Raw genomic sequence first — 15176 nt, forward strand, 5'->3', positions numbered from 1 at the left:
ATATATATATTGAATCATTAAAAAAAGACAAATGTAAAAATATGAAATAGTAATGATGACAATATTTTCATATTTTAAAAAATGGCAAATAGTAACTTGCAAAGACAGTTTCGTTTATATCAATATAATAATATTAGATAAGATAATACAATTCTATCATGTATAATATAATTAAATTGAATATTATTATTAAATTCTTTAGGATTTTGTTTTGTTTGACTGTTTTGTTGCTGTTTTCAATTACAATTATTTTAAGATATTAATTTACTTTAAAATATGGATTCCCCCTTTCTTTTTTTCACATGTCTTTATTCTGTAGTTTTAAGATCACGCACTTAAAAAGACATTTATTCAGATCCTTCAAAGAAGGGTTGGCTATTGGCCAACTCGGACACACCTTTAGTTTCCTATTGTTCCCAAAATTCCTATCTGATTCCCCTTCTCTTTTGTCTTTCTGCTTTTAGAGTGTACTTAGATTGTAAGACAATGATTTAATTGCTTGTCTGACATGGAAATGGAAAAGCAGATATAGTGATAAAATCTCTGTCGTCTAGAAGGTTGATTTAATCTAAACTGATATTTGGTCAACCTTTTTAAAATTAGCATTATCTTCCAATAAAACAATATCAGAAGGAGTGGGTGTGATGCAGTCGTTAAAGCCATAACTGCAATCTACTCGTGAAATCACTTTTTGACCAGCCTTTTTAATTTACTTAGCTTGCAATATGGGTTACAGTTGGGGATTGTTTTTTGACACCTCTTGACTGTTCTTTTCACCTAACTTTAAACCATTTTTCTCCATATTTGGCTTTTCTGTGTCTTTAGGCACTCAATTTGAGAGACTTTTCAAATAGAGACCCTTTAAATGGAAAGGTTGCAGCTCTGTTCTTTTAAAGTATTTTCAGAAACTGCATTAGCTGGTGCTTGTATGATTATTAAAAATAATTTATTAAACATGCCAAAGCCATGATCTATAGCTAAGGTAGATACTATACAGCATAGCACAATTTTAAATAAAATCTTTAACAAATATTAAAACATTGTAAAAGAGCTCTATATGACAGCTAAACTAATTGTAATGTGTTCAAAGTAAATCAATATTTTGTATTTTATATATTTATTAGCAATGAAAGTTATCTATGTCCTCTCTTAAATAGAAAATATAATAATACTATCATTATTCTCTTTAAAAGTAATTGATAAAAGGCGTTTGAATGTACATTTGTGGTAGTGTGATTCTATTGTTGTCATTTTCATATTTTCATTAAACAAGGATTTTTTCTTCTTGTTTGCATGCTGTTCTTGCACTGTTGACTTGGCTTTTAGATACATAGCCCACAGGAGAGCAGTGAAGACTTGTCAGGAGTCATTTACAAGAATATGGTCCAAATATCTCAGTGTGTGTTTGAATGTCTCAGTTGATCTTGCCATTGTGGGGACATTTTCAATTGTATCCAATCATAATAGAAAATAAAGAAGCAGAGGCTTTTACCTGGGACCCATCAGTTTTCTTGATTGTTTGTTAGCTGAACCGTAAAACTGCAAATATGTTTTGCACCTCAGTGTATGAGCTGCCATTCCCATTTAAATATGCAATAGTCTCAGCATTGCAATATGCAGCCTGTTTGTGGAAATAGTACCTTTATATCATTGAAATTCATTTTCAGATTTAGAATGATTTGGTTTTATCTTCTATAATGGAATAGCTGAAGCCGATGGACGACTTCTGAACTTGTTTTTCTTCAGGAAGAAACCTGCCTGCTGACACAAACCCGTAGATCCGAACTTGTGGTGACTGTCCACACAAGCTTGTATCTATAGGTATCTGTCTGTGTGGCCTTCACACCTACTATTAAGGGCCTTGTTTTAAACCATCATGCACTCAGTAGGTACTGTAGCGTTTGAATAGTTTATTTAAACCGTTTACTACCAAGAAGGAGTGTCATCAAAATTAACATAGTCGATTTTCTTTCTCAGATTGATAGAGGGTCAACCCTGTTCGTCTCTCTGGGTCTCTGCGGTGCCCCCAGGCTGAGGTAGTAGGTTGTATAGTTTGGAGTAACATCACAGGAGATAACTGTACAACCTCCTAGCTTTCCCTGAGATACACACGCTCCTGCCTCAGCACCTCGACAAACAACCTTACTATCAGCGACATTTTCCCACCTGTGCAGTTTTTCATACTAAGGAGCTTTATAAATAAAAAGGAAATAAAACCATGGCATAAACAAAACATCTAATTTTATTTCCTGTAAAATGATTGAGCTGAAAAGGTGTTCTGTTGAACCAAAATGAGTCCCAGAAGCAGAAACTGACCAGGCACACAAAAGGCATTGAGGTAAAATATAGAAGTCCTGGTGTAATAGTTGTACTGACAGTATTTATTTTCTCAGCAATCAAGCAATTTTTTTATAGGGTCAGGTGAGAAGTGTTGTTTTTCTACTCTTCCATGTAATACAAAGTAGTCAATACCTTGGGTTCAGTAATATTTGTAATGTTTCGGGGAAAAAATTATTATGCTCACCAGGGCTGCATTTAAGCAAAAAAATGCATATCTTCATCAGTATTTTTTAATCCAATACAACTGTCTGAACATTCTTAAATCAAGATACATTTACTTGGGATGCAAATGAAGATATAAAGTTTCATGAAACTGAACTAAATGAAGTAAGCTTATGCTTAAAACAACAATAACGTCTTGGTTACGTATGTAACGCTTGTTCCCTGAAGGAGGGAACGGAGACGTCACGTCCTAATTCGTCCGTCATCGACGTGACTTCGAAAGTGACCGACTGAAAGGGAACCATCCGCTTATATGGGTCAGAAATATAATCTTGCTTCCCTTTGAATTAAGGTTATTTTTCTGCATTGGCAGATATTTGTTCTTGTTATAATCATAAACTGACTTCATTTTGATAAATTTTTCAGAAAATAAGACTTTTCTTATCTTCTTATCTTATGCCATTGTATGTCTCCAAATGTATCTTGATTTAAGAGTCTTTAGATATTTACACTGGAAAACAAGAAAAAAAAATACACAGAAAGAACATTTTTTGCAGTGTAATAAGAAGTTACAGTAGAAGTTACTTTCATATTCTAGTTTTTTTTAATAAATAAAAAATAGAGATTTGTAGGAAATTGCATTTTCAAACTTTGAAGCATTGTTAATACAATGCATTTACATTTAGATTTACATTTCCTTTCAGTTTATCCCTTAAACTTTCTTTACATGGTCTAAAAAAGGTCTTTAAAAAGTGTTCAATTTAACTTCATAACGCCTGCAGAGAAACCCTGTCAAGAAACATTTCTTATTATTAATGTTGAAAACTGTTATGCTGCATAATATTTTTGTGAAAACCATTATACTTTTTTCCTGGATTCTTTGATGAGTGGAAAGTTTAAAAGAACAGCATTTATTTAAAATAGAACATTTTCATTAACATTATAAATGTTTTTACTGTCATTTTAATTCATCTTACATTTCTACCTGATCTAACCCTTAAAAATGACTTTTGTTGATGTCAGGTTTATTCAGCAATAATATATTTATCATAATTTGTATAATATTATTAATAATAATCTTTTTCATTTTGAAAAAAAAGTAGCTAATAAGCTAAATTTGAGGTTGAGCACATTTTCAACTATCTGACAAAACATTTTTATATAATTTTGAAGCACTCTTGATCTTGCAATCATTTCACATGCTGACATGGTCTATAGTGATTAGATGATAAATGTATGAGGTTATGTCAGCTTAATGACTTAGTGTCACTTTTATATTCATGCATTATAAACTGCAACCCATTTAATTTTTTTTGTATCACGAGTGTGATACACGTAATATTGTTTTATTTTACTCATTTTATTAAACTCTTAATAGCAAAACCTTCAGCCATAATGTGTTAGCAGATCATGTCTACATAAAAAATTATTTCAGTCTTCCTTTACTCCTAATTAAACCTAGAAGCGCTCTCTTGATGAATCCTAAGGGTTTTCAAACTGTCCACAGTTTTATATTAATTACCTAAGTACCCAATTATATAGAATCACTTTGAATATGCCTTTTTATTAAATGCATTTTTTTCTCTCTTTTCTTCACTTTCCAAATGCACGTATGATGTACTAAACACAAGGACATTTCTTGGTTGCATTTAATTATAGAATCATGTTATTTTTGGAATATATTACACATTGAGCCAAACTGTCCAATATACTGAATCTTTAAAAAAAAATTTGGCTATCAGATTATATAATTTATGATTAAAGAGCAATGTTGTTTTTTTTGGTAGAGAAAATAAGGATCTTGGGGTAACAGCATTAAACCTGAACAGATACATTTACTAGTAGTGGGGATTTTGATTCATCCTAGTAACTCAAATCTTTTGATTCTTTTCACCAGGTTTGCTTAAATTTTAATTTACATTGCACTAAATGCAACAAATCAAATAACAATGTCCAAAAGACACTTCTGCCCTATTGCAGGAGTTGTTGAATCAATTTTTGAACAGTTTATACATAGTTATGCATTGTTTTTATACATAGTTATATTAAATATAGTATATATTATAGTTTATATAGTTATGGAAAATGTTTGTAGCATCATCACTTTTAAATCATTACTTTCTAACACTTACAGCCCAATGATGATGAAGAGTTTACTCTTCTGGCTTGCTTTAATCTTGGGGTTGATGGATGGAGTTTAGTCATCGGTTTTACTGAAGAAACAACTCTCAGATGATGTACAAAGTCCAATGTTTGTATTTACAGTCAAGTATGTCATGCTTAAAAGCACACTTTAGATGTTAGCAGCATTTTTTGGAGCAAGAATAAAGTACTGTACGTCACCTCTGATCCCTGAACAATGGAGGCTGAAATTGATTTTGCTGTTTCTATTAATGCCCGTGCTACCGCCGGACCTGTCATCATCTTACACCAGTTAAAAAGACAGATTACACTTAAAGAAAAATACAAACTAATATCCTTAATTGCCATATTAATGGCTTTTCAGCAAGGTAATAAAATGATAACACCATTTCAAAATTAAATATTAATCAGCAAGCATATTTTAATGATTACAAGCAAACATTAATAAAGCATTAATGAGAAATAATAGTAATTTTGTTAGGTTTAAAATATTTAAACATCACAGCCGTATATATATATATGTGTGTGTATATATACAGTATATATATATATATATATATATATATATATATATATATACAATTGGTGGCTGACTAAATACTTTTTTGCCCCACTGTAAGTGAGAAACAATGCGGCAAGACGTGCATTCAAATGAGAGAGAGAGAGACCGCAAAGCTAGACGTTTCTTCTTATATTAATTAACGTACTCTACGATTAGCTCAGTGAATAATTAAAAAAAAAACATAGACCCGGCTAGAACAAGCAGAGTGATACAAAATTGTGAAAGGGCGTTCCTGTAGCGATACCAGTACAATATCTCACGGTTCTCAACCAATCAGATTTGAGGACCAGATCGAACTGTTGTATAAATATATATATATATATTTATGTCAGTAGAGGCTGTCTGACTATACATTAACTTTATTTTTGCTCTCCTGTAATAGGATTCTAAGAGCAACATAATGCATGTATGTATATAGGCTCAGCGCACAAAGCTTGAGCAAGATTGAGTGAGATGTTATCTTCACTGTAGATCTTACTGGCTGGAGATTTCATGTGAACCCTCCCTTGCAGCCTCTACTGGAGTTCTGGAGCAAAAGGCTGCCCCCCAATGGTGCAGATTTTCACTGCCACACACACACACACACACATACAGTGGGGAAAATATTTATTTGATCCCCTGCTGATTTTGTAAGTTTGCCCACTTACAAAGAAATTAAGGGTCTGTAATTTTTATGGTAGGTTTATTTTAACGGATAGAGACAGAATATCAACCGAAAAATCCAGGGGAAAAAACACATTATATAAAGGTTAGAGATTGATTTGCATTTCAGTGAGTGAAATAAGTATTTGATCCCCTACCAACCAGCAAGAATTCTGGCTCCCACAGATTGGTTATGTGCCCATGTGGAACACAGATTAGTCCTGCCACTTTAAGTTACTCCTAATGTCAGCTCGTTAGGTGTATAAAAGATGCCTGTCCACACAATCTGTATCTTCCATTCCAACCTCTCCCACCACCATGGGCAAGACCAAAGAGCTGTCAAAGGATTTCAAGAGACAATATTGTAGATCTGCACAATGCTGGAATGGGCTACAAGACCATCAGCAAGAAGCTTGGTGAGAAGGAGACAACAGTTGGTGCGATTATTCGAAAATGGAAGAAATACAAAAAATAACCATCAATTGGCCTCGGTCTGGAGCTCTGAGCCTGCAAGGTTCCCCTGCTCAAGAAGGCACATGTACAGGCCCATTTAAAGTTTGCCAAAGAACATCTAAGGGAACATCTACAGGACGACTTCACCGCATTGAGGGGCAAATGGACAGGGCCATGTACTGTAAAATCTTGGACGAGAACCTCCCTCCCTCAGCCAGAACACTAAAGATGGGTCATGGATGGGTCTTCCAGCATAACAATGACCCAAAACATACCGACAAGGCAACAAAGGAGTGGCTCAAGAAGAAGCACATTAAGGTCATGGAGTGGCCTAGCCAGTCTCCAGACCTCAATCCTATAGAAAATCTGTGGAGGGAGCTGAAACTTCAAGCTGCCAAAATCCCTCCTGAGATGTGTGCAAACCTGGTGACCGACTACAAAAAACATCTTACCTCTGTGCTTGCCAACAAGGGTTTCTGCACCAAGTACTAAGTCATGTTTTGCTTGGGGATCAAATACTTATTTCACTCACTGAAATGCAAATTAATTTCTAACCTTTATATAAGGTGTTTTTTCTGGATTTGTTTGGTTGGTATTCTGTCTCTATCCATTAAAATAAACCTACCATAAAAATGACAGACCCTTCATTTTTTTGTAAGTGGGCAAACTTACAAAATCAGCAGGGGATCAAATAAATATTTTCCCCACTGTACACACTGAAACCGACAGCTCTACATTGCTTAGCATCTGATTCTAGTTTATGTATATTCTGAAAATGTAGTCTTTGATGTTGCTTTATTTCCCATCTTCCCATTAATTTATTTTTTCATATCTCCGCAGCAATACAACTGCGATAACGTGTCTCTTTTGCGTGTGCCTTTAGTCGGCCAGGAGGGTCTGTGTGCTGCATAATGTTAGCCTTGAAGCACAAATCCAAAGAATACCAGAGAACGGAGAGGGTCCAGAGCACAGAGGTTTGTAGTTCTCTGCACCTCTCCTTGCTAATCGCTGCCAAAGGAAAAGAGCTGTGACAAACAAACGGCTTTTTCAGCTCACATTCACAAATGTTCGTTTACCCTCTCTTCTATTATGAAAGCTCTCGAAAAGCTTCACGGACATGCTGCCTCACTCTTGTGCTGACATTCTAAAATACACAGGTTTAACTTAATCAAAATGCTTTGTGTCTGCCTCATCAGCTTAATATCATTTGGCCTATTGCATTTGGTAATTGTGAGACTATGCAAAGCTCTGAAGTATATGCTCTCAGGGCAAAGAATACTTACGATATGATCATCTTAGTCTCACAAGGTCTCTTATATTGATTTCCTTTTTAAACTGAAAATTCGAGCAGGGCATATTAAAGTTTTTTTTATTATTATTTATTTATTTTGGAAAACAGCCGGTAGACTTCAAATAAGTCAGCCATGAGCATGATTTGCAACTTGCTAGTCAGTGGTGAATGTTATTAGGGGGAGGGGCATTCTGAGAGAGAGCATTTGATTGGACAAAAATATGTGTAGTGCAGGATGAGTCATCAATATTTTTGCTTTTCACTAGAAGAAAAAGAGATATAGGATTACACTAGCTTTGTAGACTCAAAGCTAACACATACAGACTAAAAGCCACAAAACTCTCATTTTAATTTTATGGGGTCTTGATATACCACGTAATTACTCAAGTTGATAGTACGTAATGAGTATTATTGTAGTCCCGTATTATAAGTATCACTAAATCAAGTGTTTATGTTGATCCTAAAGAAGTACCTCTTCCCTTGCTCAAAGTCCTCATTAGAACTTCAACCACAATGTTTGTTACGCAAGGTATGAAGTACTACAATTACACTGCTTTGCTAATGGCCTTATATTTTACTTCTCTGGAGACACGTGTGCTAAACATAGCTGAAGTCATAATCTTACAGTGAGCACTTAGCAGTCTCTACAGCAGAAATGACTGGATTCAGTGTTTGAAATACTCTACAATTTTGCTGGGGTGGGCTCATAAACAGTGTATGGATTGCCATGAGAAACAAAATGCCATATCCTCTTAAAGTAAAAAAAATCACAATTGTCTGGTTGTTCCAAAAGCCCACACAGTGAACAAGTGCTGATCTCATTCAATATTTTTACAAGCAAACAATATAAAAAACTGTGACATTTAAAGAGCTGAGATTTTACCTTGAATATCCAATGTAATAAGCAGACACTGTATATGCATGCACACAATTACACAAGCACACTAAATACCTGGAAAATCATAGTATATTTGCTTTATTTCCCAGAGTCCTTTGCATGGTTGCAGGGAGTAGCTGTGCCTTTACCTGACCTGTTCTTCAATCTCCTGACAGCTGTCAATCTGTTTAACTCTTTTGTCATATGGAGTTGTCTTGAATGCATGTGTGCATGAACAGCTTTTTTTCCATGCACTTTCTGTTTGCATCACCATGCAGCAAATATGCTTTAATATGCTTTGCTAGGTCTTTAGCATGCATAGGTAATTGTGTGCACATATATATGCATGTGCGCGTGTCTGCTCGCTATAGGCTCTAGGCAGCAGCCGGCGCAGTCAAAGGCGGTCTAATATTAGCACCTCACTGATGGCTTGCTGTATCTGGACGAAAGAGGGTGATAAATGAGGATAGCAGTGGTGGGGCCATGGAGCCGAGGGGGGAATTTAAAAGGGATAGCATCTCCGTTTTACAGCCGAAAAGCCTACATGCATGTCCCGTCTGCATCAGAAAGGATATAATGCTCAATCTACATGTGACACCTAGAGATTAGCCAGAGACTACGAGATCATGAAGCAAGTGAAGGAAAGAGAGGAAGAGGGCAGTATGGTGCTGGTTTGCTTTCCCTCCACTCCGGTCGCTGATTTGATCCCATGCAGTGTTGTCCGTCGCTAGCCTCCCTATCTGCTCGGCTCGGGCTGCTCTCCCCCCTCGCTCTGCCCAAGCCTGGGGGAGCCAGTGGAGATTAAATGTAGCCTCTATAAGCCAAGCACATCATGTAGCTGTGTTTCTAGGGCCTCTCTCTCTCTCTCTCTCTGTCTTTCTCCCTCACTTTCATTCTCTTTTTAAAGGATAGTGTTTATGATGCCGGACATGTGATAGAGAAATTCCAGAATGTCAATGTCACTGGAAATACCAAAGGTAGGAATATTTTGCAAGTAAAAATTACAAAAAATAAATAAAAATCACAGAGTGTGAAAATCTATGCCTTTTTCGACACTATTTCTCTTTCTCCACCAACATCCTTCCCCCTTTGGGTTGATACTAAGGAGAAGTGGGCCTCTGGCTTTAAATGATCACAGCTGTGCGAGCAAATTAATGGATGATACTTCTCTGTTTCCCCCCCTTTCTACAACTTTTTTCAACATGGATTTATAAAGAGAGAAAGAGGGACCAGGGGTGTCACGCTTCTACGTTTTCCCCCTCCTCTTTCCAATTTTGCATGCATCTCAGTCTGCTCAACTCAGAGAGAGAGGAAGAGTGTTTTTGTGTGTCCTGAGAGAGAGAGAGCGAGAGCGAGAGAGATGGCAAGGGAGGGAGAAAATGAAATGTAAGACAGATACGGAGAGGGAAAGAGAAGAAGGGGGTGTGGAGAGCAAGCTAGCGAGTGTAGAGAGCCAGTAACGCGGTGCATTGATGCATTGCTGCGTCTCAGGCGTGCTCTTTCGGCAGGACATAGCCCAGGGTTTTTGGCTGCGGCAGGCTGCCTGTTTTCCAGCATCCAATTGAGCCAGACCTGGAATAGGGATATACGTGTGAACGGAGTTGCCGCGGATGAGCAGTGCTGGACGAGTGAGGTGGCGAGTCTCTGTGCTGTGTGTGCGTGTGTGTTCACCCCCTCTTCTCCTGAGATCCAGCAGACTGGCATGATTTGCTGGTGGTGTGGCCCTGGCTGCTGCTCGGACTGTCTCTCATCCTCAGTGCCATCACACCACCCTTCGGCTTTTTCTCATCGACACACTCTCCACCTCTGCGGCTTTTGTCGCCAAGCTGTAATATGGACGTACGGACCTTTGCTTTAATATTACCATCCATCCATCTCCTCTCCTGTCCACCTCTCCTCTCTTTCATTCTTCCTCTTTCGTTTCACAAGAACAGCCTTCCAGTCAACATGACTGTATGACTCCCTTTTTCTAGCCTATCAAATCTGCATGATTTTGTCAGCAGGTCTAGCAACAAAAGTTGAAATCTGAGATTTCTCTCTCTTACTTTCTCTCACCCACTTTCTTTGTTGAGCAGGCTATGAGAGAACTGTGATCGGCTTCATCCTCATCCTCGCACCAGGGTGAGTTTAAGACCATTTTCTGCTTCTCCCCACCCACAGCTGTAGCATCTGTTAGTGTCTTCATTACCTTTGTCTGAAGCTGCTTGTATTGGGCTTGCCAGTTAGCAGTAAGCTACATTTTCTTGTATTATCTTGTATTAGCACTTCATGGTTTAGGTAATGTTACAGTTCAGTGGTTTAGACTAACCAGTGATGTGCGTCGGGGACGCCAGTAGTAAGTCGCAGCACCTAGACAGAGAGCTTTTTATGATTAGGGTTGAATGCTTGTGAAGAGAGCTTGGCGAGACAAGAGCTGGTGAAGAGTTTACCTGGAGCCAGAGGCATTTTTTCAAAGTGCCGTATTGTTCGATGTTAGAGACTGAGTGGGGGTGGTGGGGAAAGAGAGTGAGAGAGCTTGTGGGGGGAGGGAGAGATGGGTCAATGTTGTGTCTAGCTGAAGGTTGCACTTGTGACACAGACAGACAGACAAACAAGTGTCGGGGGGATTGGGGGGGATGCACAAAAGCTGTGAGTAGATGGGCCTTTTATAGCCTTTTATATAATTTTTCAATTTTTGTTATTGTGGGACACATCAGTGTGCTCGAATTTTGTTACAGGTTGGCAGTCGATCTGCAAATGTGCCTCTCACAATCCCTGAGACCCTAACTTGTGACGTTTTCCTGTTATGTGCACGGGTTAGGTTCTTGGGAGCTGAGAGGGGCGCTCTGTCATCAGCCCGTCGGAAATAAAGACATTTTAGTCAACAGTGAAGCACAACTGTGAGAGGAGAGAGGAAGCAGCTAGCCGTGTGTATAAAGGGACAGTGTGCATGGGGGGGGGGGGGGGTGATGCACTAGTGGGTAGGATCAGCTGAGGATTCATTGTTGGAGGGATAAGGTTAGAAAGAGGACATCTGATTCCTTTGTATTTCTTGAGTTTAATTTCAGATGCTGCCAGGCCAAGGCCTTGAACACATGTTAAAGGGATAAAATGAAAACTCTGTCATCATTTAGTCACCCTTATGTTGTTCTAAGTCCGTGTGATTTTTGAGTGGAACACAAAAGAGGATATTTTGAGAAATGTCTCTCCACACAGTGGAAGTCAATGGGAACCAAGACTGTACCAGCATTCTTCAAAATATCATCTTTTGTGTTCCACATAAGAAAATCATATAGGTCTGGAATGATATGAGGGTGAGTAAATGATTATAGAACTTTTGGGTGAACTATCCAACCAATATCTTACATTTATCCCCATTCAATTCCACATCTCTTTTCATTTGAGAGCAGCACAAAGTACTATGGAGAGCATCATGCTAAAGGCTCGGTACACTTGTGTTTGACCTCAGAGAGCCCTCAACTGCTCACTTTGTAGATATGAACGTCATCTCTTTAATGTGTGCTGAGTCATAGGTGTGTTTGTGTGTGTGTTAAGTCCCTCATGCTATGTGGTGTGGCTTTAGCATGTAGCATGGCTATTGTGGTATGCAAGTGCTGACAGGGCCTTTCTTATTTGGTTGTTGGCTAACCTAGATGTATATCCCTTAAGGCACTGGACCTTAAAGATTTGCAACTGGAAGACCACCAGAGACCCATACTGCCAATTAATTAAATTTGGTGAGAAGCATTGTGTTATGAGCGCAAATGTCGAGAGATGGGGTTGTCGAGAGTTCACCCACGCTCTTTCGTGGTTTCGTATTTCCGTATTTCCATATTTCCATAGTGTGTTAGTGCACCATTTGTCCACTCTTGTGGCACGTCTGACTGCTGTTTAAAATGACATTGCGGCAACATTTCAACAAAGGAATGACGCAAAACGAGGCCAAAGAGTATTTATTGCAGACTCTACACAAACACCTTTACAGTCTAAGACCTTTTTTAGCATTTAGAGAGACAGTGAGAGGCTGCTTAATAAGATAACAGCTTGCCTACAGTTCATGGATGGTGCATTGCTGCATTTAAGGCATCAGCCGCTGCATTGTACGTATAATGCATGGTGCCATCCCGCCCACATCCCTGTCTGTCTTTCTCTCTCTACCCACCATTACTCCCACAGGCTGTCTATCTACCTCTCTCTATCTATTGGTACCCACTGTCTCATTCAAAGAAAACTCTCTTCATCACAAACCTTGTCGCTGCTATTGCAGACATCGAACGCTTTGGGGTTTGAGGTGTGATATGTGATACTTTGTCTTGGTACATGTCCAGGTAGCCATGCTCTTGCTCTCTAAGAGGATTTGTCTGGTACACTCTGCTTAGATTGCTTGCTGAATTTCCGATGGAAATCATCAACCTTTCACACACATTTCTGAGGCTTTCCAAATGAAAATGAAAGGCTCGCAGTAGCTGGTCCCCTTTATGGCATAGCATGGCTTAATATTGCTTTACCCCTGTCTCTGCAGTGCTGTGCTCTGGAGTCTAGGCTGCAGCTCTATTGTTCACTCCTGTCTTTCTGCGCTCACGTTGCACTCCACTGGCACTGGGACAGCTTCCCCGAGCCTGGCCCACTTTTAAGGTGGACCGATAAACATGGAGGAAGTCATACAATCGCGTTTAAGGCGGACTGCGACAGGTTTACTGGCTTGGAACAAAGGCTGCCGCAGTGAGGAAGGTTGTGCAGGTGGAGTGTTAGACAGCGCCAGGGTGGGTGACGCCCATGGCTAAGCAGCACCGAGCCGTCTCTTCCAGAGCCATCCAGTCGGGTCCATTTGATCTGCTGAGGCTTCATATCCATCGTCCCACCATAAGAGTGTCCATAGACATCCTTCTGAAATGCTAAAGCACCTCAGGTCTAAAATTAGTGCAAAGGCAGCCCTTTTGATGGAAAGAGATTATTAATTAGTATTGAACTGTGGAGGTTAAAAGTTGCGTATGTGAAGTCGGTTGGTATAGTGACTTGCTTCTACCAGCCAACAACGATTACTCTGATTGGGTTTTCATGAAAAAGAGTCCGGACTCATGATGGTGACCACATGTTAGTGTGATTGCTTTCCACAGTGTTCAATCTTTTTTTTTTATATATAAATCATGGCAAGATGGTGTGGAAAGCACATTGTCTGTCAGAAGCAACAATATTTTCCATGCCCACAAGTGGTGTTGCTCAGTATTTGGTTGACATAAAAATGGAAGGAGAAACTGATCCAAATTCTATACTGAGACCTAAAATAATGATTCTACAGTGCTCATTAATGTAATAGAGGTTGTGGCTGAATGGCTGCCTACTGAGCAGTCACATGGAGAAGGTATGTACTTGTCCATGCTCTCCATTGTTCTATTCGACTCTCTGGAGTCAATGGGCAGACTGCATGTACATGTATAGACAGTAGTGAAGGATGCATTTCAGTGATTCTTAAGTGAACGCAATAGATGATCATGTGTGTGTCTGTCATACCTTCATCCACATGCAACATTCCTGAATACTTTCCCCCTTGGGACAAGGGTAGACTACAGCTAGTGCACTGATGCTAAAGAGCACAGCTGTGTGTGTAGAGAGAGAGAGAGAGAGTAATCATAGTAACAATATATCAGCCAGTCTGAATAACTGACCAATATTTGACCATTTTGACATTATCGGCATCAGCTTTCTGAGGAACAGTAGTGGTACATTTACAATTAGTCATTTAGCAGATGATTTTATCTGTGTCAATTCCAAAATCAACCAATAGCCCTATCAATAACATTTTCTATTTCAGTTATTTTATTGAATATTTGTTAAATACTGTGTACTTATTGTATGTCTTATTAAACATCAAGTTGTTTTATGCATATATCAGCATTATATTGGCTACCCCTCTAGGTATCAGCACTGGTCCATATCGTTTGACCACTAGTATACCTGTATGATGGAGAATACCTGCATCTAAGTAATTCCATAGTAGCGGTACAGGCTCAGCTGCTTACTTCCTTTCATAATGAGCATCGAGAGAGTTTGCTATTTGCATGGCCATCTGCGCAGACAGGCAGGCAGGCTGGCTCCTCGGACCTCAGTACCAGTTAGAGCAGCTTAAGGATTACCAGCACAGGCATAGAAAGATTAATCAGCTCACAGGCCTAACCTAATTAAGCCAGTGGGGAAATGTCACCAGTGTATATCAACAAGCCTTTCTCTTTCTCTCGGCCCTGCCCAGCTCAGGAATGCACGGATAGGTCAGCCCTCTCATCCTCTGTCCCGGACTATCCGTGGAGCTCACCGAGCAGAACAGTATTCCTTTCACTGCACTCAGGTCAGTTGGAAATCCCTTTGGTTACAGTGGGAATGTGCTGTTGGGTCGGACCTGTTCTGGCTCATCTCACCTGGCTTTACTGAACTCAGTAGCTGCGGTGGCTAATGGTGTGAGATTACCTGTGTTACATTCGTATTCATTAACTTTTAGCTAGTTAGTTATTTTTTGAGTTACTGAGTAAACTTCTTGAATAACTGATTAAACTAAAAGGGATGTAGGAAAGATCTGAAAAATGACTGGGACACAGAATTTACTTTAGGAGACTGGGTCATGAATATTAATTAGGTGATGTAACATTCCAGCCATATTAGAATTACTGCTTTCCAGTTGCACTTCTGCTCAACTGCCGAGGTCGTTTTATATGTCTGGCTGCATTGTTTTGTTT

Source organism: Sinocyclocheilus grahami, unplaced genomic scaffold, assembly GCF_001515645.1.
Source record: "Sinocyclocheilus grahami isolate Dianchi unplaced genomic scaffold, SAMN03320097.WGS_v1.1 scaffold311.1, whole genome shotgun sequence".
NCBI lineage: Eukaryota > Metazoa > Chordata > Actinopteri > Cypriniformes > Cyprinidae > Sinocyclocheilus > Sinocyclocheilus grahami.